The sequence below is a fragment of the Vidua macroura genome, chromosome 2 (genome assembly GCF_024509145.1).
Source record: "Vidua macroura isolate BioBank_ID:100142 chromosome 2, ASM2450914v1, whole genome shotgun sequence".
Lineage (NCBI taxonomy): Eukaryota > Metazoa > Chordata > Aves > Passeriformes > Viduidae > Vidua > Vidua macroura.
In genome coordinates this window covers 95,561,468-95,586,031 of record NC_071572.1, presented here as the reverse complement: position 1 = coordinate 95,586,031, position 24,564 = coordinate 95,561,468, and the positions used below count along the sequence as shown (strand labels likewise).

General features: G+C 33.5%; 1 protein-coding gene across 2 annotated transcripts in view; it reads right to left on the bottom strand.

Moving 5' to 3' along the window:
* The window catches only part of NBEA (neurobeachin), a 457,382-nt gene that overhangs the window by 183,824 nt on the left and 248,994 nt on the right, over positions 1–24,564 (bottom strand). The window lies entirely within an intron of this gene.

The window sequence follows — 24,564 nt, the reverse complement described above, 5'->3', positions numbered from 1 at the left end:
TACACATATATAATCATCTGGTATTCAACTTTGGTTCTAAAGAAAGTGACCAGCTCCACTTTCAGACAACTTCTTGACCTTATCAACACAAATCTCCCACATCTTTTTTATAAGCTATTTGGGCAAAGCTGCATTCTAAGCCAACATTTTAAAAGCTTTTTGGATCACTAGGAAGAATGCAAAATGTTTGTGGATGCATCCTTATCATCAAAGTCAAAATTGAGCACACTATACATTTAAAATTATTCTGCAGGCCATGACCTTGTGGACCCTAACTAGGGAACCACTGCTTTAAACCAGTCATTTTCAATCTATCTGTAATGCCCTGGAAGTTTGTGATCAAAAGACAAAGCAAAAAAAAGAAAGAAAAAGAGAGAAAAAATGTTTACAACTGATGAGTATGGTATACATCTTTGCTGGATTTTTTGTTATTTCTTCAGCCACTGTTTTCTATAGTGCCTTCATTTTGAGCAGCAATGTGCTGGTAGCCATTTCCAGAGGAAAAGTAGAAATATGCTAATGTACAATAGATGTTTACATTCTTTACAGTCCACTTAAGCACTTTTTTTAATGCTTTCATTAGTTATTGTCTAACTTTACTAACTGCTGTCATGTGACCTGGATCAGTTCTGGAGGGCAGGGCACCATGGGGAGTGGATCTAGCATCCTACCTTCTAGCCACTTACAAATTTTCAGAAGCAGCATACCGTAGTTTTTAGTCAATGCTGCTGGTTTTTTCATTCTGAATAGTATTTTCACAATATGCTTCTTGAGTCTGCATGAAGGTCCTGCTTTTATGTCTGCCTTGCAGAACGGGCATTTTACTTATTTAGAAGCAGTGAGGAGACAACTTCAGTGGTTTTTTGAAAGCCAAGAAACCTTCCCTTTAAAATTCCATTTCAAAGTAAGCCATGATAGGACAGAAGTAAAAATATTAATGAAACCCTTTTAAAAAAAGGAGATCTCTGAAATTATGTGTATTGGTAGCAATAAAAAAGCCACCCATGTTGGTAAGAATGGTCTATGTAAGAATAAAATACTTCATGAAATTAAGAAATATTCACAGACTAAAAAACTACGCTTTTAATTTGTTCTGTGTTTAATCTGGTAATTCATTACTTTGATTAATTAGTCTGAAGATTACTGTATATTCTCAATTTAACATAAACCAGATTTTAAAGCCACTATTTTAATGAAGTGTTAAGTAAAAAAGTAATGAAATTTTCAGAGGATTAAGTCTATTTTGCAGATCCAAAAAAAACATTACAAGTTCACCAGGGACTGAAGTTTGAAATACATAATAATGGTGCAAAATTTAAATTTTTGAGAAAAAAGAACAGAAACACAATTTCTAATCACAAACTATATAACTTTTAAAAACAGAACTGAAGCTTCTTGTTACAGTTTTCTACAGAAGTCTATCCCACATTGTTACTACATGCTTCCAGGTACTGGAAGTTGGTATCTCAACCCTAAAGAAAAGGTTTCTGAATCTTAAGTAATTGATTGAAGATTGATTTTTGATTCTGAGCAACATCATCAACAAAAAGACATGATACTTTTCCTACCCTATTGTTACAAAGAAAGCAGACACTTCAAAAGATGATGGATCTATACTTACAGAAAGTTTTGAAAGATTAGCTTCATCACTTGAATAACAAGCAGAAAAAAAATGTGTGATTTTCCTTAAATGTTGTATTATTACATCTCTAGGTTAGATTAAAAACACTACTAAGTAGAATACTATGGCACAAATTCTAGCCTAAAATTTAGAATTTAACCTGCTTTAGAAGTCCGGTGTTATGGACTGAATCAGTGTTAAATTGTCTAGCCCATAGATTACAGTATTTAGAAATACTTATATTGTAATCCTGTGGATATCACTCAGGCTTTAAGATTTTTGAGGAATCCAGGTAGCTGTTAGGTAATTCTAAATGATGGCTGTAGATTAAGAACTATATTTTCTAATGCTGTACCAGGCGCAAGTCAGTCCTAGAAGAGAGAAGTCTGCAAATCACCCATAACTCTTTCTGCTACAATGCATTTTTAAAATTACTTGACTAAATCAAGTTATTTTAGTAATTTATTGTTTGTGACAAGGACAATATTTCAATAGGCATTACTTTTCCTTATAATGTATATTATTAATAGTCCTTATTTCCCCAGCCAAGTAGATTACATGTAATTTCTCATTCTCCATATCTTATACCAGTCAAGTGACATTTTGAATCAGGCTTGTTTGAATGAAGAAGTGCATATTAAGCATGATGTAATGATTTTTTTTAAGAACTAAAAGTTTATAGCCTCATTTATGAGCTATTTCTAAAGACTTTTAAGAAAAGAGAAATATATCTATATCCCCTTCAACTGAACAGCTATTTAAAATGTACCCTAAAACACAGGACCCAAAGAACTCCATATGACGAATTTAACTGTCAAAGGCAATATCTTTACAAACTATAGTATAATCCAATATGAACCTTTCTCATCATAATGAGAACTGGCATGAAACTAGTAATCCTACAAGGTTACTAACAATGAAAAAAAATATTTAGGATGGTATGGTGTTGTAACTTAATCCCAAATTTCAGATGTGCAGTACTTCATATAGTTAATACAGACAAAGAAAATACATGTTTTAATGGAACAAGCCCTATTGTAGTACATACTGGAGGATTACAAATTTTGTTTCATTGCCCCTGTCATCACTGGTATCCACTTGACAGCTTGATGTGTATGTTCTCCTACTTCAAATACACTTTCTTGGCCAGCATGGGATGGAAAGGCAAACTGGTGTTACGCCCTGGCTAGCCAAGATGAACTTTGATAAGTTGGAGCAAGCAGCTTTGAAGTCTCTCAAATGCAGGTTGCTCTAAAACTCAGATCTGCCCAGAATTTTTCATTATATTCTTTACTGCCATACTACAACTTCCATGTATATGGGGACAAAGATTATTGAGACAGACTAAAGTGTTTCAGGTAGCTCAATTATCCTCTCAGAGGAGAAACTGTGGCGTGCTTTGCCAGAAAAACAATTAAGAGGAATGTCAAGTCAGCCTGCACAGCAAAGTCCTCCCTGCCTTTTCACATCTCCATGTCTTGAACATTTAAAATACAACTTTTGAAAAGATTTTCTATTATCTCCATGGCCATAGCTGCAATGAAGAGCATGGGAAGGGTTTTTCCTTGGACTTATGAATACTAGCTGTCCTAAATGGTAAGTTTTTGTCCATCCTGTGCGCATTCAGCATCTGTGACAGCAGCTGCATGGCTGTGAAACACAGTCCCTGTTCGGGAACAAGGTGCAGTTTGCTATATGTCACCTACAGCTACAGCAACTAGTGACAAAAATGAACAGTGGAGAATAGCAGTACACATAAAAGATCCTCAGACTGCAGCCAGATGGAAGAGATTAAGTTTGAATATATTAATGAAGAGGAACAAGCCTGCAGACATGGGGGGAGGGGGAAAAGTTGTTTTGAAAAAGAGGTGGGTCACAGAACTGGAAGGATCTCAGAGACTCCATAGTCTTTGTAATACTGGGAAAATACTAGAAAAGGCAAGAAATTGATGATCTATAATTTCAAGAATTAGTCCTGGTTGCTTTTATGTGACATATTTTGAAAAAGAAAAATTATTCTTTTCACAGTGTGGAGTTATGACTGTGCTTTGAGAAATTAGGGAAAAAAGTATATTTGGAAAGCATAAAGAATTCCCCTAAAGAACAGAAAATGAATGCCATTAAAAAAAAGGTAAGTAAAAGAAAACTTCAAATACAAAAAATACAGAAATACTTATGCAGTATTTTTAATGGTAAAAGCCAAAATGTAAACCTATTTGCCAGAAGATCCAAGTAGCAGAAGTCTTCTGTAATAACAAAGGAGCAAATAAGGTTCAGAAAAGTTGTTGCAATAGATACAGTAACTGTAAATAATATTAAAACCTGGAAATATTAACACAGGAAATAAAGACATAATGAATCTGAGAAATACCTAATGTCATAAAAATTGGAAAAGATGGTAAAAGAGGGGACTCTGAATAAAGAGGGGACTTGGACTTTGAAATAAGGATGAAATAGAGCACAGAGAAAATCAAACTAACAGCAAACACTACCACACTGATCATTAGCATAGAAGCAGAGGAGTCACCTTTGAAAAGCAGAAGGAGAACTGCCAACAGTTTCTCTCCTATGATCATGTTACTAATGGTCTTGCATTAATAATGAAGGACAAAGCTGAGACAACAGAGAATGAACTGAAAGAGAGAAAAAACTATCAGAAGATGACTAATAATTCAAGATCCACCAAATTTATGAAGAATTTCTAAGAACTGTTTTAAAGGGAAACACCCTTTTCAGAAAGGAGGAAGTGATTTATGGGGCTTTTATTTTCTTCTAAGGCACTGGAAAAAGGAATATTTAATACACACTCTTAATGAAGATTTCCAACTCCTGAAACTTCTGTGTCTTAATTTTGGTGAGAAAACTGAGGACACATCAAAAGCTGAAAACAGAAATCTCTCATTTTGAATTAATCTTCAGATAAATGAGATGTTAGAAAGGACAGTAATGTCAGTTGATGTGAAAGAGAGGCTGTGAAAATAGAGATCTTAATTTTAGCTATGGTACTACTTAAACCACAAATGTGGACAAATCTAAGTCAGTAAAATCCCAGGATTATGGATTTTAGTGTATTGCATAGAGTCTGAAGGAAAAAAACTCATAATGAATACACAAACAAATGAGGATTAACAGTTTACTGATTGCCTAGATTTTTCATAAAGCTTGGTTCTTCAGAATAAGTTGCTCACTTTGGAATTGCTGCAATATTATTGAATAGTAGTAAAGTTCTACCAAGAAGCAGCAGCTGTAGGGAAATAAGACTAACCATGCATAAAGTCATAAATAGGGAAAAAAATAACGAAAAAAAAGCCACATACCTCTTAAAAATAACAATGGAAGTGGCAGTAACTCAAATCTCTACAAAGTAAAACTAAAGATAAGTAGATTTTTAAAAAAAATATTGCATTGAATTAACATAAACTATAAAATAATGAGAGAGAAGTTTGGCAACTCTATCCAAGTACTAATGGGCAATAGTAGGACACTACACACAGTACAGCTAAATGAAACAATACAATTTCCTGAAGTTATGCACTTGGTTCCTTTTAGTGACTCCAATGGCATTGAATGAAGAACTGAAGGAACTTACAAAGCAGATACATAAATTGTCAGTGTTTGACTCACCAGAATCACAAAGGGCTTTTTAATAACAAAATATGAGTAACAACTGAATGCAATTGCACCAGATTCTAGAGATAATAAATTGTAAACTTAGAAACACTAAAATGAAACAAAATTTACAGTTTAGAATTAGGACATAAAAGATTATATTTGAAAAAAAAAAAAAAAAAAGGAAAAGAAAGTGGTTGAAACAATACTCTGGTTTAACTCAGATTTCTGGTTTGGAGCCTTAATTCTGTTTCAGAATGTGTTTACTGCCACTCCAAACAAAGAGGAAACAAAACATCCAAAGCCCAAAAAGCCATTTTATAGTTTTAGATAAAGGGTAAAATTCCCTTTTGGAAAATACCTTGAAAGAATGGTTTAGGACATTTTAATTTTTAATGCACATTTTGTTATGTCATGCCATCACAGTACAATGGGTACTTAGTAAGATTTCACAAGTACTGCCACGATGCCACAGTACAGTAAACTCCAAGATGGAATGAATTGGGGGTCATCTCTGTATTTCTTAACTGGCTGCAAAAGAGACAGAATGGCTTAGACTAGGAGCATTACTATAGGGGGGCTAAAATTAAGCAAAATGTCTTGCATGATAAATGTGCATGATAATTTTCTTATTCAAAATGTAGAAATATCTCAAAATTTAATTGACACAAAACTTGGTCTAGCAAATGATCATTGAATTTTAAGCAAAAAAAATTTGTTTTATGTTTTGACTAATATGTTATAACATCGCATCTGAGATAGGCACCATGACATTAACATACACTCCTGCTTTTAGGAAATACAAAATGAAAATAAAAACTTTTTAAAACTTTTATTAATTTAGAAAAATGAAAAAGAAAGAAATTGTATATTTTCATAAGAATTTATGCCATCATAATTTTTTTCCAGAAGATTTAATCAAAATAATATTTTATAATTTAAATGGGTTTAAAATGAAATTTCCATTTAATTCTTCTACAGTTTTACTAGCATATTACCTACTGCTAGCAAAATTATTTTCCTTGTTAAGCACATCATCTGTCAAACTAAAAGAAAAATAAAAGTGGGTATCCTCTGACAACAAAAACAAGAGACCTCATGAAATAATACAACTTTTTGTCAAAATGGTCTAGAAAGTACTGTGTGATTTTACAGCTATAATCATAAGAAATCAGATAAACATCTCAGAAAATAACTTATTTTTCTTAATTTAACAAAGCAAATTGCTGATTTAATAAATCAAAAGAAAAACTCTTACGACTACTATTATTTTGCTATAAAGATGTTTTTCAAACAGTGTTAACTTTAATAGATACAGTTCTTAGGATATTTAAGATATTTCTTATTATATCTAAGATATTTACACAATTAAGTTTTGGATTTTTTTTCAATTGTAGTTTATCCTCTGAGCTTCAAACATTAAATATTCTTCCAGTAGTGATTCTGTAGAATGTATTCATCTGATAATGCAGTTACCTACTTCTGCTCAGCTTTTCAGCCAAGAACATCAAAGTGCATTTGAGTAGGAAGCATGGTGACTCAATTCTGCCTAGGGAAGGTGAACAGTGGTTGCACAAAAACCAGATAAACTGGTGGCATGACCACTCCTTTTTTGCGCAGAAATTAATTTAAAAACCGCCCAAATCTCAGCTCCCTCCCAAAACAACCCTTCCCTGGGGTCTTTTAGTATTATTTGCTTGGTTCAGATGTAGCACTGAAAAGGTAAGACTGAGAGAACAATTTATTCAAATCTCACTCAGACACCCTCCTCCTTTGCCTTCTGCATGAGCACTATGCTACTTATGTAGATGATAGGATATTTTGTTCTCGGTGTAATAAACACAGCTAGGTTCTTCTGGTTGCTTTGTCTACCTTTTCTGGAAAGAAACTGAGAAAAATCCTAAAACACAATGATCTCTTTTCCCCTTGAATTCTGAATGACAGTAACACCACTTCACTAAGAAACTCCAGTAAACAAAGCTGAAGGTTGTTTTGAATGTCACTCCCATACAGCCGACATCAGCACGATGCAGAAGTCGTGAGATTTTGCAAATGTTCTAATGAAAAGGAAATGTTCTAATGAAGCAGTGACTTTTTACAAGAAAAATAAATTACTCTGTGTTTTAAGATTTTATGTATCATATTAAATACATATCTAGGGACAGTAGGGTCCTAGCTTATAAAAAAAATTCTGAGTCTTTATGATTTGGCTGCGATTCTAGAAGAGTTAAATAGTATCTAAAATTTTGCACAGTTAAGATTAGTGTGCTCGGACAAATGAAAAACAGTCCCCAGATTTCCAAGCAGGCATCCAAAGTAAAGAGCTTGCTGAAGCACTGGAAAACTTCGGTGCCTCACTGGCTTACTTAAAGGTCAAATAGTAAAGCTCAGACTTGTAAGAAGGGATAACATATGTGACTGCTGATGAGGATGCTGCCCCAGCTGTCTGCTCCATTCCAGATGCACAGATTAAGGCGTCTGAATCTCTTGTGAAGGAACTACTGAAGAACCTACTGAGCATACAAATTACAGTCCAGTCTCTAGACAAACCAGCAACGACTTGTCAAAAAATCTAGAGTTGCACTTTTAACAGAAACAGCATGGTTAAAATAAACAGCTAGGACTTGTTATCTTATTAGTTACTCCTGTTTGTAAGTCATGGCATGAATGTTGTGGAATCCAGAAGTAGAAATTTATTCTCTCAAATACTTTATACAGAAAAAAGAGAAACTGTTTCATCTAAATATTTTAAAAGCGTTATCCTAAAACTAAGAGACACAGTTTTATTTTTTATATATATACTGTTTCTTAAAAACTCATAATGAATTACTGTTTCAGACCTTTTTAAATTATTCAAGCTGCAACTGTTTAAAGACAGCTAACTTATCAACCTGGCATTGAGATGAAACAATTAGCTTCCTTGAGACCTAACAACAAACAGCAACAGTAATCAAAATCTAATAAATAAATAATAAAGTTTTACCTAGGCAATTGTTTTAATTTCCATCATGCAGAGCTGTTTATTAAAATGCAAGTCTAATAATAGACTATTTTAAAAGAATAATTATTTTTGCAAAATGCCAATTCAAGCTTGGCAATTGGAAGTACTTGAATTCAAAATTTATAGAAGCCTGAAGTTCTACATCCCTTGCAAGTTTTTTTGTTACAGATTTATTTTCCCCCTACCATCCAGAAGTACAGCATAAGTTAAGAAAAAGCACATATCTATCTTTAACCTTTAATAACTAGAACAAAGACATGACAGCCCAATCGATGTATATGCCTTGTCTAGAGTATAAACAATTATTCCTATCCCCAAATATAGCTTGTATTGATGAAATAAACATTTGCCAAGGGGTCGGACTATGAATGCTATAGAATTTTTTATAGAGACCATGTTTATAATACTACCAAATAAATACTGAAGTAATATTAACTTTGATCTTTTCTGTTCCTCGGAATTTTTGAGAGAGCTAAAAAGCCAGCTTGGCAAGTAAATCAAAACTTTTCTATTTATACTTTATTTCTATCAGTCAAGAGGTTCTTCAGAAGTATAGAAACAGTCTTCTATAAAACATCCCAAAATACATCTGCATGAACTAATGATGTATTTTGGGCTCTGAATATATTATTAGAGAAGAAGCAGACGTGACACTCGAAAAAAAAAAAAAAAAGAAAAAAAAGATGACACCAAGTTATAACTTCTTTGTTTTCAGTCTTGAAATAAATTGCTATTTTTGAGGGTTCTGGAAAACAAATAGGATATACTCTAAAGAAGTTTTGCATAAAAAGTATTTGGCAATCTGTTACTCTGGATATACTTTTTAATGTTTTCCTTCCTTTTATCTATTTAATCACATGATTCTGTGTGACAATCATGAGATACAGACGCTTTTCCCCTTGTCTGTAGCAGAAATCTGTGACATGACCATGTGTATCTTCTGCATTTTTCATGCATATTTACAGTTCAGCTGCTGTTGTATAGGAAGTATGACTCCTTATAGGGATATGTTTTACAAATATATTACAGAATATCTATTTGGCTGTATGTTTTTAAATTAATACCAATACTACTACTAATTGAATGAATACTAACTACTACTAATAGTTAAAGAAAAATCATCAATGGCAGTTCAATAAATTTATACAACTCTCCTCCACTTTTCTGTGTAGAATCACCATAAGGAATTACAATCCTCAACCTTGCAAATTAAGCAGATTTTATACTTTACATGTCCATTGCAGGTTGTTGTTCTGGAGGGGCTTTTTTGAGACTCCATTATGGCAGTTTGTATGGAAGATGGAAATGAGAAAGGAGTTCAAACTCATCTATCATTACAACAGAAAAGAAAGCTTACTGATTCAGATAATACTGAATTAGACAATCAGTGGGGGGAGGAATCATATACCTAGGAACAGAAGGATGTTCTTATCTCCCTTCAGAGCATGGGTAGCCAAATTTCCTGATCTAACAAAGCAAAACTTGAAAACTTCACAGACTTGTGAAATGCAAACTATAAGTTGAGAAATGGTAAAATTCTAAGAGTAGTTCAAAGATGGGACAAAGGGGGACAGAATGGAGCTGGATGCAGTCTGTACCTGGGTTTGAATGTAATTTGGTGATGGAATTTTTCGGTTTACATTCTTTGAGCTGTAAATCTGGATAATCATGAATATTTGTGCTAAAACTCTGGTGACACATGCCCTTGGAAAGACTGGATTTTGAAGAGCTGAAAAGTCACATATGGCTTAAGAACCACAGCACAGGTCATTTCACTCTCAGAGATTCTCCAAATTCTAATGACCAACTTAGGCAAAAGTACAGTTTACTCTCTTTGTTCTTCACCACTTTCATTATTTTTTAACCTCTTGATTCATTTAACTGCTCCAGATCTCCCCTGTGTAACTCAATAGACATTATGTCTGAAGATGCTGAGAAGCTGACTATCACCTTATCTTTGAAAACTGCTTGTTCTACAGGGACCAAATTGCCTGTGACCTCATAGAATTTGTTTTCCTTTCTTGCAATCTGGAAGACACAGTTCAATTACAGGGAAGTTAATACTAGCAATTAACAGTTGTAATTTACTGGAAGATTAAGGTTGTCAAATTATGCCAAATGATAGGTGAGTTGAGTTTCTTTTATCTAACTTAAGTTGTCAACATTATTGACATTCAGATAATCAACCCAGGCCCATTCCTCAGGCAATGGAGAGAACTAGTTTCACCTTGGGAAAAGCTGGGTGATAGGATGGGAATCCTAGTGTTTTTGTATCAAGTAACAAAAGTCTCAACACTACAGAAAGTGAAAACCTAGGTTTCTCAAGAAAAAAATCTGCCATCTAAGACTTGCATGAATTGTCGAGGGAAGGATCATGTCAGAGAATTCACATGACTGTGAAATCCAAGAGCCAGGATTCAGAAAATGTAGAATGATAAGCAGAAAATGTAGAATGAGAGAAATGGAGTATGTGGTTGACTGACTTGTCCCAGTCCTACATTACTACAAGTAAAAGTAACGTGGAGGTATCTTTTCATCATCTGGTTAACCTGATAAAGGGAGTCTTGAAAGATAAAATAGGAAAAGCTACAGAAATCATCTTCTCTGCATAAATTAATAAAACATTATTCAAAGTTCCACTTTTGAAGAATGAGCTTATAATTTTATTGTTATAAAATGGAAATGGAGAATCAGAGGGTCACCATTCAAAACCCCTAGATTCAGATTGCAAATGCCTTATTTGAACTGATACCAAATAATAAACATAAATAGTAGAAATTCAGGAAACATAATGTATATAAATTCAAGCAATAAAAAAAAAAGGCTGACACTAAAAATCAGACTATATTATTAAAGCAATTGAGAAAGTCTAACAGTTAAACACTTAAAAACCAAAGTACTCTTTCTTATGTATAATTCAAAATAAAATATCAATACTATTATTTTGGAGAGACTGAATCTCTGGGGTAGTATATAAATATTTTTTATGGAAGAAATACAATTCTTTAGACCCGATTACAAAAAAGAAGTATGAGTCTGTTAAGTATATGTTTATAAGAAATCCCATTAAAATCAACAACATATTTAAAATTAGATATGTTTCGGGACCTATTCTAGGGGCTCAATTACACCAAAATCTGAAAAAAATAGTAGATAGTAGAATATCAATGCACTTTTCTATACCACAGATTGAAGATATATAGAAATTGCTGTTTATAACATTAAAATAGGAGTTTAGTTGAGGTTATTTTATTAACTTTTTCCCTTCTCTTTTTTAAGAAGCAAACTACCAAACACAAAAGACAAACAGTGAAAAGCTTCCAAGATTCCTAGTAAGAAATTGATTGAATTGACACCAATGTGAAGAGCTGCTAAATCACTCTGAAAGATTAGTAATCTTTTTTACAGAAAATAAATGTAGAGTTTATTCTTATGTCCTGCCTTAAAGGAATTTTAATTAAATTCACAAGTCTTGTACAGTTTGAGAATAGCTTTTGCCTTGTATATCAGACTTTATTTAAGAAACCAAAGCCACCTATGACCAGGTTGGTTAATACACATGACAGGCCTGTACTCTGTAGTGCTCCATAGCTATGCTATTTTTTTTATAAAGTATAAGTGAACTAGCAAAAGGCTCTTCATCCTATCAGAAGACAAAATAGTTCACTTCTTTCCTCTATACTGTTCTGTTGATGGATACTTACAGAACATGACCTTCCATGAGTCTTTCTTTTTCCAAACCATCTAAATTAAGTTGCTTTAGTCATATTATCATTGACTTGAAGCATCCTTCTCTTTCTGTAGATATTCTGCAGTTAGTGATGTGGGTCCAAATTTCATGTACAAACTAAGGTACAAAATATATTAGATCTACTATTTCTCTAACAGCAATATCCTCCCATGGAGCAATTAAGCTGAATTATGGACCAACATCTCTTTCTAGTTAAATATTTAATCTGTCTAAAGTTTCTTGTATGATTTTGGTGGGGGGAAAAAAGGCACACACAAAAATGTGTTCCCATTCACAGCAAGTAAGTATTCTGCTTCAATGTACCCATGAAAAATCCCATGAAAAATATACGTAATACTTCCTTTATTTAGCTACAGGGAGACCTTTGGAAACTGACTCTCTACCATGATAGCTACGTAAAATGCTATGAAAATACTCTAACTTTACCTTCCACTACACTTACAACTGTGTTAGGCATTAATTCCTGATAGGAACCCAAACAAGCTGTTTAGTTCAACAGATTAATAATGAAAAAACCCACCATTAACAACAACTCCAGACTCTAGTGATTTAGTAAGCAGCAAGAAGGTGGTATGATTCAGAATTTATACCCTATCAGTAATCATATCACTTGTCAAATTCATTGACTTGATAGAGTCAATGGTGCTTTCTGACTGGCCTTTAACCAGCATCAGGAACTTTGGTCCTTGCACCACAAAACCCTCTTTGCTGATAACATAAAAATCTGCACAGGCCTCAGAATGGCTGACATGGTCAGAAAAGAAGCACATTAAAAATCTCACATTCAAGAAAAAATGAAGTCCAGTACTGACTCTCAGTAATACACCCTTGTAATAGTTATTTTATTTATAATAATTTATAACTATTTATAATTATTTATAATTAATTTATAAATAATAAGTGTTTTCACTACAAATGTTTATAAAAACTGTTTAGTGAGCATCTCCTGCCTGCAACAGGCCTTTGAAATTAAGCAAGAAGAAAGCAATCAGGTCAGATCATTGGTCTTTCTGATAGCAAATACTTTCCTGGTGTGAGATCAAAAATTTAAAAAAAACAAAAAAAATGTGTTCTACCTTTGTTCCACGTGAGACTATTGACAGCATACCAAAATGAAAAAAAAATTAGTGTAGTACAATCTTAACACTTCTAGAGCACCAGAGGCATTAGGACTATATGGAAATTTGTAGAAAGACAAAGAGGAATCTCTCATTCCTTTGAGAAGTCTTACTTGCTAGAATAATTTTTTGCCCAAGAGTGCTCAAGGTGTATGCATGAGGGGAGAATCATGTCCACTATCCCTTATTTTCAAGTAATATTTGCAAGCAAAGTACTTGTAAATTTGCACATTGTGCATCAAAAAATATAAAAGAACCACCATTCACCACTGTGAATTACACGTACACCCTAAATGCCAACATCCAAAGGCATGAGAATGCCATTCACTATATAATATTATACCTGCAATGGTCTGGCAATACTCTCAAAGCCTGTGACAATAAACCAAAATGATTTTTTACAGGCTTTGCCAACAAAGTGTCTCTCTCTCAAACATACACACAAATAATATTTGTGGCTAGACCATTACAGCTGATTCTATTTGAAAGGAAACACAATCATACAAGAAAAGCTATGGTGGATAGAGCAGGTTTCCCCCATGAATCACCAAAGTTTTGTGGAATGGAACACTGTCAGACTTTTTTGACAATGCTAACTCATTTTAAACTAGTCAAACATTAATTGGAATGGGAAATGAAAGGGCTATGACTATAGAATTACAATCTGGCTCAGACACAGGCTCATCTCTTACAACATTGTTCCAATTCTTTATGTTTTTCCCCTTTTGAAAATATTGAATCAGTGAGGAAGGTTTAGTCATTCCCGGCTGGTTTTCTCTTGGCAATAAAGCCACAGCCTGGCTGGCACATTACAGTTGCAGGAAGGAGGGTGGGTGGGAATGAGACAGAAACAAGTTCATATGTGTATCATTCTCTTATCTCTGACTATTATACAAAGTAAAATAGCTCCAGCTGGAAAGATTAACAGAGACCTGCTCCAGAATAAGCTACAGGCTGCTAGAGGAGCCTCCAGGAAGAAGAAAAAGGCTGTTTTGGAGCCTCGCAGCTAAAGAAAAGAGACATAACTGAGAAGGATATGATAGTGATGTTTAATATTATAGATGGCACCAAGATGGTGAGTTGACAACAAAGACTCACTATTTCTCATAAGAAAAGACCTAGAGAGAACATAGAGTTATCAAGCAACAAGTTCTAAACAAATGATGATGCGCTTTGTGCAAATTTCTCACACAACATACTCAATGGTGTGGGGTACAGGGTACTCAATGCTATGTGATGTTGTGGTCAGACAAAGTTTAAATGAATTCTTAAAAGGATAAGACATTTCCTTTCACAGATGGGAAAAAAACCACCAGAAGTTATTAAACTCAAGGATATCACCTCTGGCTCAGGAAGTCCCTGAGTTACAATTTGCTGAAAGCTGGCAGGATATGCCAGGGGAGTATCATGGTAAAGTCATCCGGGGAAATACTAAACTCCTCCCCAGGTCTCCACTGCTGGCAGCTGACAAATATTGGAGTAGCAGACTTGTAATCCTATTCTTTCAGTTTGCTTTTATATGTTTTTTCACTGATATTTTGGGACTGTTTGCCCACTGCCATTAAATAGTCCCACGTCAACTAGGTTTGAATCAATTGACTCAAGCCCAGGTTAACAGCAGCACTAAGTAACTTGTGCCATTGCTCAGCTAACGAGCATAGGACAGAACATTTTCAGCAGGAGGATTTAGGAGGCTCTGTAATTATTCTTTAGTAGAGGGTTTCAACAAAGGATAAGACATACTTACACATACTACAGATTGATAGGTCTTGAAATATAAACTAGCTTCTAATATAAAACTCCCTAAGCTTATGAGCTTTTAATTTTTTCCAATGTTATCTAGTTCTTTCATTCACCGTCAAGTATTAATAATACAAGTATTATTCTGTAACATTTGAATAAGTTGACTATTTTATAATCTTCACATTTATTCTTTTTGACTAAGTGCAGTGAATACAACTGCATGCTGTTAAGTTGGGGAAATTGATATCCACATGAAAGAAATTCACTAGGTTTCATCAATATTATGGTATTTTGCTAGTACAAAAGAGAAATCAACTTAGCTGCACTTTATATGATATAGTATGGAATACAAAATTTCTTTTGCATATTTTTTGATAAAAATACCCTTTTTTGTTGCTGTTCTTTAAATGGAGATATGAATAAAATTACAAAGCAGCTGTGTCAGACAGTACACTTTCTATGATACATATATAGTGTAAGAACATTTTGGAAGGACTGTCTTTAACTACGAAGCTCCATGGGATTAGACTGCAATGAAAATGTTACAAGTAAAATACCTTCAGAATTTGAAAAGTGACTTCTTTAGTATGTAACTGAAAATTGTGAAACAAAGAGAAATGTGAAGTTAAACAAAAGGAAAAAATTAGTATGCTTAAGGCAGCAGTTGATCCATTTAAAAACCACCACTTTATCTGTTCTCTTTTCCTTTGCAAAATCCAATAAACTGCCATTATATTCCTTTTAAATGGTTCCATTACAAGGATTCTATAACAACAGACTAATCTCTTGATAATTATAATAAATGCCTGTAATCAAAGCAGGAACCACTTAAAATAAGGAGAAAGGCTGTTTTCCATCAAACTCATTGTAGTTCTGTGACCTTTGGAGCATTAAGCTACATCATACACTGCCACCTCTAACTGCAACATAGCTTTCCTACCAATCTTGCTCAAATAAAAATAAGGAGGATGCAAGATCAATGGAAATGTGGATAGACACATGGTAAGAGTTCTTACTTTTCAGCTCTGAGCCTTGTAGAACATAAAAACCTCAATTCGCAAGATTCCAAAGGCTCAAAGCTGGCAGGATTCAGCCAGCAGCTCTTTCACGGGCTTCCCTTCAGGAGGGAAAGGGGGAAGGACCAGACTGGTATTTTAAAAGATCATGCTATGGCAATGTGAGCTGTATATCACTACTAATGCTTAAGAAAGTATTACTTTTCAGAAAGAAAGGACATTTTATCACAAAACTTGATATTGCATTCACATGAACAAACAATGTTTTCCAGAGATCATTTAAGAAACTGAAGGCTGATAAAATTACGGGAAATGACTATATATGATCAGAATGGCTTTCATCTGCATTTTGTTAGACCCAGCATTGATTTCACTTTTCAGCTGTGAACAGCAAGAGGCCAGCTGTGGCCAAGGGAGAGAGCAAGCAATGAACCAGGGTCACAGTAGAGGCTGAGTTGTCAGAAAATTTAACACTTTTAATGACTAAATCTCAGCAAAAAAAAAAAAAATCTTCGAGTTACAACCACTTGAAAATTATATCCAGCGGGTCCCACAAACTGTCAGAGAATAGAAGATTTAATTTATGACAAAGTAAAACCTTTGAACTCTAGTTATGTGAATAAACAGCATTATAAGGGGAAAACAAACAAAGCAAGGAAAATATAAAATACACTGCCTTCAAGGCAGAAACAACTACATTTTACTTCCTATTCCCAGATGTGTTTAGGGGAAATTTATGACAGCATACTGAAAAGCAAGATTCCCATTGTGAAACCCTTCACATTTATTTAACTAAGCACAATCATTGAAAATGACCTTTATCCAAACCCTTCACAGCTGTCTTAAAATGATCTAAAACTCTTGCCAGATTTTCTTTAACTAACATTACTTAACAAAAAGTCATTACCCCAGGGCCATATTCCACTACTGGCAAGTAAACACAAATCCATTTTGAACAACATGATACAAAGTTTTAATGAAATATTGATAACAAATTGAAAACTCCCCATTAGAAAGGTGCCAAACAATACAAATCATATTAGTTTTCTGTTCTAGCAATAAATACTATTTTCCTATTTCTGATGGCATATTTATTACCTATTAGAGATACACATAAAGAGAAATATGGCTACTGCTTAAAAAAAAATCTTACATTTAAAACTGTTATTAAATGAGGTGTCAAAATTATTTTTAAATGAAACTGTTCTAGCAGCATATAGTGAAAAAATATAATCATCTGTTCTCCAAAGACAGCACATCCAGAGTGTACATTACTCTATAAAATTAAAGGGTCACTGACAATAAATTCATATGGCAGTTTTCATTGCAGTACACTAATAATTTAACAGTGCATTAATAACATTTGGTTCCAAGACTTAAAATACACTATGTCAAAACAATGAACACCTTAGTATTTGTCCTTTATATATATATATATTTTTTTTTTTTTTTTACATGAATACTAAGCATTACGATTAAAAGATTGTTGCAGGAGCTGGCCTCCTGCAGGTCCACGTCAACTGACAGGGATTAGGTAAAAAAAAATTAATCATACTTGTGGATACAGAACAGAACAGCTTAGTTTTTAAAATAATAGTATAGAAGCACATTTAATGTGGGTGCATACAGTGGGAAGGGGAGGACTGTATTAAGGGGCTGGTTAGTTCAGTAAATCATGGCTTTAAGATAAAGATGATTATGGTGGTTCCTTGGTGTGAGAGGAGAAGGGTACAGGAGGTTCATTTCACCACCAAGTAATTATGCTGACCCAGAATGTTACCATTTATCATGGCTGAAAGATGACACTCACTGTTAGCCAAGGGAAACTGCTAGTCAAATGCTTCCATCTAGATCAATACACACCACATTTTTCTACAGCCAAAAGTAATTATACAGCAGCAAACTTCACAATCAATACCCACTCGAGCTAACTTATATTCTGCTGTACAGACATGAAGGTATGGCACCGTTAGTTCCCACTGAAAACTACTGCATGTGACCTAAATTAAAGGGTTTCCCCCTGCCATCACAAAGCATTTTGCTATTTTCTGAGAAAATCTGTATCTTGTTTTCTCTCTCATTAAAAACAAAGAACATCCATGCAGGTTTTAAGGACCTGCAGCTGTAACTGATGTTCATGTTATCATTTCATAAAGTCTCACTTAAAATAAAAAAGAAAATCTGTCAATTAAAGAAAATCAATCTTCCTAACCATTGAAAGCCAAAATACTTTCTGAGGCATTAGTTTTTAAAAGCTGCAGTTGAAAACCTGACCTTTGTGAACTCAAGAGATCAGAAAAGGGAGAAACATATATACCTGAAGTATTAAATCAATGTCATTTTCAGTATTACACACATGAACATATATTCATATTTGTTTACACAGAGATGCACACATAGCATTACCATCAAGCCAGCTAGTACACAAAATTTGGCTTTAAGAGTTTAGATTTTGTTTCAAAATATATCTATCTGTCAGTTTTGACAACTGCCTTCAAAAAGGCAGAGCTTAGTCTTATAAACCAATCTAACCCATCAAGAAAGGTTAGAGGGAAGAAAAAAATCACTACTTCAGTAAAAAAAAATTTGACATCCAATTTTCAAGCTGATTTATCAGTGGAAAGCTAAAATTGATAGTTTGCCATTACTAGCTAGCAGGCTGTCTAAGAAAGCTGTTACAAAGCCTTTCATTTTGATTTAGCCGCATGGATCAATACAAACCTATACTGTTTCAATTTTACAAATATTGATTTTCTGATATAACCTCTGCAGGAGAACATTCATCACCTGCCATACTAAAAAATATTGAAATTTATTTTGTAAACTTTGATTCTCAGCAAAATATAGCATCCTACTGTGTGAAGTGGAATCTATTTTTCCAGATAACAGATAATCACTGCTAAAATGTGTTTTGAGTAATATCCTTTTGCCTTTCCATTTCAGAGTCTGACTAACACTTATAATCCTTTACCTGGATTCATAGCAAAGATCATAAAATTTTCCTTTGTTTTCTCATCAAGTGTCTTGAGATTCCTAGCAGTTTTAATGGCCAGAACAAAATAGAATTTCAAGTTGAAATATTCACTATTTTGCTTCCCAAATCTAGAAACACTTACTGCTTCAGGATGATTTCTTTTTTTAAGATACCAAAGAAAAAACAAATTCTTCAAGTAGAAACAAGTATTTAATGAAACAAAGATCTTTATTCTATATTTACACAACAATACTATTTTCACAGGCTGTTCTAATCTGCATAATGTGCTAAGAGCTGTTATTCCTCAGCATTCAAAACATACTATTTTTATGTGTTATTTGCTCATGTGTAGGTATAGATTTTTATGCCAGCTCATTCAAACTGATATAAATACTGAATTAATTTTAAAAAATATTGTTTAACATTGTAAGACAATTCTAATTATATAGCTTTTCTTGTTCCAAATTATTTCATCAATCACAAGTAAGTATTTAATTATGAAAAAAAATTCAAAGTTTGAACCAATCACTTATTTTCTTTATCCCCTTTTTTCCTAATCCTGAAAAGCCCTCTTATGAGCTGTTTAAGACATTTCTGAGTGCCACATTGCTGGCTCTGGTAAATACAGATACACTATCCAGCCAGGGCAGCAATACAGAGAAGACACTGAACAGGTTTTAAAAGTAAATACCCCATGGATAAAAGTGTAAGGTAATTTTCTCAGCAGTATATGAGAAATAAATGAGAAAAACCATAATCCTATGTTGGAGGGATACAGTCCAGGGACAAGATTTAGGCGAGAACTAATAGAGGGTTTAAATCAGTAAGCGCACATTCAGAACATGTGTTGGTAACACAATGAAATTTAGATTGCTGCTTACTAAATAGAACTGTGAAAAATTCCTAAATTATTAAGTTAGAAACTAAGTGAAATTCCTGAAAAGCAATATTTTCATCATGTAAAGAATATAATAAATTCTAAACTTTCTTTGTAAATTTACTGTCATGAAACCAGGGTAGAATTTCTTTGTAGACTTAAGACTCAATATGTATAGTGTGTACATTCACGTAATACAAGATATTATCTTTAGCATTTTGATATTAAGCTCATCTTCCCACATGTACCTGAAATCAAATAATACCAGACATCAAAATACCTGAGTTAAAAAAAAAAAAAAAAAAATTAGTATCACAAAACTTCTGTAAGACACAGAGGTGGGAGAGAAAGCCAAAGAAAAGAATCAGAATCATTCAATTGAATATAGAAGTAAGAAGCTTGCTAGTCAAATCACATTTCATCCTGTTCCTAAAATGCCAGAAACAGATCTTAAGAGCAATGGTAATGGCTTATGCAGCTAAAATGGATTCTGTATGAGCCATCACACAAATCTTGTGATGCTGATGCTGGTTCCAATGATGATAACCTAACCATCAAAACAGCGAACAGAGTGACTCTGCGGCACAGAAAAACCTAAAGAATTACATGATTGAAGCATGTTTAAAAATAAAGCAAAACAATACTAAATATTTAAGACCATTCTCTTAATAGAAAGGATATTTATTAAGCTCCACTTTTAGTGCTTTTTCTTCCATCAACAGATTTCAAATCACTGTGTTTGTTAGCAGTGCACCATGATTCATGTGTTACGGATGGGGAAAACAGGGCGGATAGAAAAAGACTGATTTATTCAGCATTGAGATGTCACCTCACTGGCACCACCAAGAATATATCTTCATTATTTAGGGCATAAAGTGACTGCTTTCATAGCTGAAGTAAGATCCTTGGTCTCCCATATGAACTGTTCTGTGAATTCTGGAGGGGAGAATAGGTGGAATGGTTGGTGTGTTGTGGTTGGAAGTACCATGCTCTGGTTTGTTATTGACACTCAGTAAAACCACTATTCCCATAAATGTGTATATTTTTAACAAATATTTAAAATAACACAAGAAATTCGAATAACTGTAATTCCAATCTCCATATGTTATTATTTTTTTTTAATTCAGTATTTTCATAATAGAATTATGTTTATGACAACAAAAATGTATCTTCATTCAAAATAGTATTTAATAATTTCTCTCCTAAGAGGGAAGGAAATGAAACTAAACAATTGTTTTAATTTTTTTTTTAGTGAAAAAGTAAGGCTTTCTTGGTCTCTGGGTTTGGTGTTTTTTTTTTTTTTTTTTTTTTTTTAAGGCTTTTATTTTGAAGTTTGGTTTTTATTTAATGAATAAACAACGAAAAAATACAGAGGTAAAATATCTTCTTGACACTTGGGCTGCCATCATCTAATAATAGCAACAAATAAGTAAAAAAATATAGCATTAATAGTGAATGTGGTTAAAGAACCTTTCTTTTATTAAGGCTTTTCTGTATCTAACAGTATTCAGTACAATAAGAAAATGACCTTCTAAAAAGTAATGACGGTGATTATCCATATAATGGCTGTAGCATGCAAATATACAGCAGCCATGTAAAGGAACAAAAATCAGGCAGCAACTTCACAATGCTTAAGGGCTTCATGTTTTACAGCACCAGAATTAATGGAAAAGTTAATGTAGCATTGAATAACAGTGAGCTGCTCAGCTGCTCCTACTGCTGCAGAACATTTAGATCATGGAAATAACATATCATTTTTTTCACTCTTATTGCTTTCCTGACCCACAGATAAACAACTCTCACCCACCCTCAAAATCAGATGCAAAATATTCCTGCATTACCCAGGAATGCTCAAGAAATATGCCCAAGCATATAATTTCTAAGACTGAAAATGCAGATAAATAAGTACACCACAAAACTAAGAATAATTAAGCAGCAGTGCTGAAGAAAATCTCAAAGACTATACTCTGTGACTTAATTCATACTATGGCACAAATGCATGCATGAGCACAGTCACGTAATGCAGTACACAAATGAAACAGAATTTTGCGGTACTTCTACCTCTTAATTCTTGATTTCAATACATGAAACAACCAGATAAAATAGTCATTTTACATCCCCTTTTTTCCCCATATATTAGAGAGCACAAACTATGCATGCACTCAGTAAAGCATAATTTGAAAACTTTTCAGTGACCCAAACCTACAGGAAAATTTTTGTAAGGTAAGAAACACCTAGGTACTCTATTTAGAGACACATCATGGGATCTACATTGAGTTGCAGAGACAGTTATATTTAGGCAAAAAACTGAGGAAGAGTCCACACACCTCACGACAATAAATCCCATAAACCATGTTCCCCCTTCATTATTATTGAATGGTTTAAAAAGAAAAAGTAAGTTGCTATGTAAACATAGAGTAAACCTTGGAATATCCCATTAATTTTTCCCTCCTTCAGACAAAGACCCCAAAGGCTCTTCTTATCTTGATTCAAATGTAAAATGTGAAGACCTAGAAAAACTTAGATTTTCTATTAAGGCAACTAGTCCTTCCTGGAATTCCCAAAAATTCTTCCAGCTCATAAAGGAATTAAAAATTTAATGTTTCTCCACTGATGTTAGATTAGTAAATTTTTTTTTAAATTTGTTGCTGATTGCCTTTTTTGCCATCAGAGGGAGAACAAAGTGATTAGTGGTGAACACAGGTATGGAAAGTGAGAAGATTCATGCCTTTCTTTTCTGTTCTCAAAATAGTGAAAAATAAGATACAATATTGAAATTCAGCCCAAAAGGTAATACAAATGCTTGGCTGATACTTTATAGTTTCACTATTGATTGCAAACATGATAATAAAAGTTGGGGAGGAAGGACCATTGCTTACAGAGCTTTTCTATTGTCTGTCAGATCAAAACCCAGAGGACCTACAAAGTGACTCTTCAGTCACACCTAAAGCTATTTCTCAGCCAGACAGTACTTGTTTGGTAGTTTGAAAACCTTGCTTTCCCTACCTTATTTCATCTGTTGTCCAAGTTCCTGCAATTTCTGGAGCAGATATTAAGTTATATGCACACCAATTATATCATTCCCTGACCTCCCTTTATGCTTCTCTAATGTTGGTGATGATATTAACTATGAATTTCTAACAAGGTTGAAAGAGTACCAGTAGCAGGTATGTATCCTGCCTTTATAACTGCTAATGTGGACAAATATGGGGATAAACCAATAAAAATTTCAGACAATTGGAGCCAATGGAGAACCTAAGATGCCACTGGCAAGGAAACTTAAATATTTACTAAGAGACACCTCAAAACTTGCCCGTGATTTAACATTTCATAATTGTTATTGAAACCATGAATGACACAGAGGTCTATAAATGTTTGCTTGTTATGGAATATCCATTGTGGCCTTTTAATTTTTACAGCTGAGATTTTGCCTACAGATTTTATGTCTTTTAGAAAGCTACTGTTTTCTAAAAGCATCACAACTTTACTGTGAGGATTCTGACAAGTTAAATTTAAGAAAAAAAAAGAGTAAAAATAAATATATTTTCATAATCCTAATAGAGAACAAGTTTCTAGAAGTATATTGTTTTTAATTTTAGTGTACTCAAATTGATAATTTGTGGATTAATTTTAAAGAAGGGGAATCCCCTAAATAAATATTGCATTTACTGCATTAAGAGTGCCACCCTTAGAAATTTGTCAGTGTGACTGAAATAAAGGAGCTATTCTAGTACTTTCAAAAGAGGGCATTCCTAAGAAAAGGTCTCTGTTTAAAATTTATTGCTGTCCAGCAGAATCTTTTGAAAGTCCCTGCTGAGTTGGCAATCACTTTCACAGCTTAGAAAAAGGTTATCAAATGATACAGTTATACAGGGAGTTCCATAGATAAAACCCAACACTGACCTAAATCTAGATTTAGATTGTGCAACAAACATACCAAAGAATTAATGCACATGGCTTACATTGGATCACCACTCAGAAAGGAGCATGAATGAATACCCAGTGGAGGCCAGGTGCATCAATTTTTTATTGTGTGTGTTTCAGAAGAAACATATTTGCTTTTTTCTAGGGAAGAGAATGTATTCCTCACCAAGCAAGAATAACAACATAAACACTATCATATGTTAAAAAACCCAGTCAAAAACTAAGCCTCAGCATACTGATAAGCTAAAGGATGATTTACTCTAAAGAAAAACATAATTTCTATGTAAAAAAAAATCCTTTTTTTAAAAGACAGTTTCTAATGTTTCTCTAACACTACTGAATTGTTCATAAATTCCAATCTTTTATACTAATTTTAATATTTTGGTTTTATTTAATCAGGCTTCAAAACATTATAACACTTTCTTTGTTAAAATATAACAGACCATACAGTTTTCCTTGAAAACATTTCCAGAGAAATTGGCCATTCCACACAAATTGCCAATTGGGTTTTTTAAAAAATTTAATTCCGAGAGTGTTAGAAATGAAAGGTAGTTCATTCTGTGGGAATGATTAAACAGTTTGTCTATCAGGGTGCTCTAAAAGTATACTAACTGAGATTTTTACTAACTCATCATGATGATCTCACATTAAAGGACTATTATTAAAGGAACTTTTTCTGGCATTTGGCCAAAAAAAAGTGTGGTAGCTTTTTATTTTCTCTCATTCTTCTCAGTAGTTCTTAATTTAGATTAAATAATAAAGGATAATAGAGTCTGTTTTGGTTTGGGAGATACATATTAAAACTTGTTTCTGGCTGCTCTTCTTTTTTGACAGGTTTTACTCACTAATTCATAATTTTTAGCTCAGCAGTTCACTATGAAAGTCTACCACTGAAAATACTGTCTGAAGTTCACTAAATAAATTTCCTCT